The sequence below is a fragment of the Propithecus coquereli genome, unplaced genomic scaffold (assembly GCF_000956105.1).
Source record: "Propithecus coquereli isolate 6110/MARCELLA unplaced genomic scaffold, Pcoq_1.0 Scaffold54, whole genome shotgun sequence".
NCBI classification, from domain to species: domain Eukaryota; kingdom Metazoa; phylum Chordata; class Mammalia; order Primates; family Indriidae; genus Propithecus; species Propithecus coquereli.
In genome coordinates this window covers 2,800,435-2,802,744 of record NW_012151285.1, presented here as the reverse complement: position 1 = coordinate 2,802,744, position 2,310 = coordinate 2,800,435, and the positions used below count along the sequence as shown (strand labels likewise).

The 2,310-nt window shown below is 39.5% G+C and overlaps 1 pseudogene; it reads right to left on the bottom strand.

Moving 5' to 3' along the window:
• Positions 1 to 568: 568 nt before the first annotated feature.
• Positions 569 to 2,049, bottom strand: LOC105820845 (annotated as a pseudogene).
• Positions 2,050 to 2,310: the final 261 nt, after the last annotated feature.

Genomic DNA, 2,310 nt, shown 5'->3' with positions numbered 1-2,310 from the left:
GGTCACAATTTTGTCTAAAGGAACACTTCTGCAGCTGTAGTCAAAGATGTGCACATTGAGATTGAGTATTCCACAGATACACATGGTTTAACATGTAGTATCCATGACATATCTGTTTCTACCACAGCCTCGTAAGTGTTCCAAACCTTAAAAGTACCCACAATGACTACACCTGTGACTGGAACCAATTATCCCTTTTATCCCCCTCCAGGACAAACCAATATGTAGGCAGTTTTCTTTGCTTAGACATGGAAGCAGTTTTAACACTGGCCCTTGTGAAGCCACAATGCACCAAAAGTACTATGCCAAACATTTATAACTTGTATAAAAATTCCACATCCCCATACTGGCCACCTCAAGATGAAAACAGATAATTCTCTAAATGTTAACTGGCTCTATTTCTCTAATATGAAACATAAAAACCACATGGGAAGTATAGAAATTCAAATAGAAGTAACATAAACCTGTCATAAATCGTAAACAAAAAACTATTTGTGGGACAGCATGGATGACAAAATGGTCTACTGTGTAAATTTTAGAATGAGGCAGACAAAAGTTGGAAGGCCGGTTAATTTTCTCCTCCTTCTCTTGCTGCAGCTTCATCTCCTTGGGCGTCCGATGTCCACAATGTCAAGTTGTCTCTCAATAATTGCATTATTAGCGTGCTGTCTTTGTGTGACTCTTCACTTAATGTATCAAGTTCAGCAATGGCTTCATCAAAAGCTGTTTTGGGGGGAGTTCTCTGGGGAGTTCAGAATCTCATAATAGAACACAGAGAAGTTAAGGGCCAGACCCAATCTGATAGGATGTGTTGGTTGCATTTCCTTTTTGCTGATTTCAAAAGCTTCTTGGTGTGCTTGTTGTGACTGATCCACAATCCCTTTTTTTTTTTTTTTTTTTTGGTTTTATAGGCATTTAATAGTTTACCAATTGGTACAATAAGATTTTTTAATATGCAGAAAACATGAATAAATTTTGTTTTACACAGTCTGAGCAACAAATCTTACTGTAAAACACAAGAGCAATATTATATACATTCCTTTACTGATTTTTTAAAATTGTGTCAATATCTTCAGTTAACTCTTACAATCTGGGGAACTGTTTTCTCAATTACCACCTCTGCAACGTTTATATGAAATCAATGCTTGCCTTCATGTCAGTGTCAGGATCAACTTCTAACTCCAAGATTTCTGTGTTTCTAACATCTTCAGAGTGAGCTTTAGGGATGCCTGAAGGATAGGCAGGACAAGAAAGCAGCTACTCCCATGATATAGTGGAAAGATAAAAAGGCCCGTTCAGTTCAGTCGAGACTTGTAAATCCAATTTGCCCCCCGCCCCCCCACTGGAAAAAAAACCCCAAACCTTTTTCCCACCAATTTTGTACATGTCGCTTCTCTACCAGGAGATTCTTCTTTGCGTCATCTCAATTAATTAACACATTGGACTTACATACAGCTGGACAGAAAGAGTAACCATTTTAAGCTTTTCCTTCAACAATTTTAACCTCAGTTGCTTAAGGATTATCAAACCACCACTGTCAACAAACAAAATATCCTTTACTTTTAAATAGTTTTTCTTTAAATAAACTTAAAAAAAACTATTCCTTTCTTGTCATCACCAGCAGCAACCTCAGCCAAGTAACGGTAGTAGTCTCCTTTCATTTTCAAATAGAAGACTTTGCTCTCTGCTTATGAAGCACTGGGGATCAAGAACTTTTCCAAAAGAGACAGTACATCATTGCAGATTTCTCTTAGCTCAGTCTCAATTTTCTCTCTGTATTCTTGAGCCATCTGCTGTTTTTTTCTCAGCACCTTCCGTCTTTTGCTCAATACTTGAGACGACCCTCCAAGATGACCTACGGGCTCCTGCAATATTCTTATAAGTAACTGAGAGAAGATTCCTCTCCTCATTGGATAATTCAGCTCCTTGCTCAGTTACAGACTTCATGCAGGCTGCCATGTCATCATATCATTCAGCCTGCTCAGCCAGTTTGGCCTTCTGAACCAGCTCATTTTTATCCATGACTGGATGTTCTGTGTCCAGAGTGGGTGGCGGCAGGCGGACGGACAGGGTCCAGCAGTCTCTCTTTCCTTTCTCCTTGACATTTACTTTCTGGTGACCCCATTAAGTCTTTTGGTAAGTGAATCTCTGCTTCTGCCAGGCCAAGATCTTTCTGTATAAGGAACCATGACAAGGAATCCAAGAGTGAGACCAGAGCAAAGGAAGCCTCCTCTCTGTGTCTTTAAGTCCTGTGTGGCACAATGAGTAGCCAGAAAAGGGGCAAAATGAAAATGATAAAAGAAGCCGTGT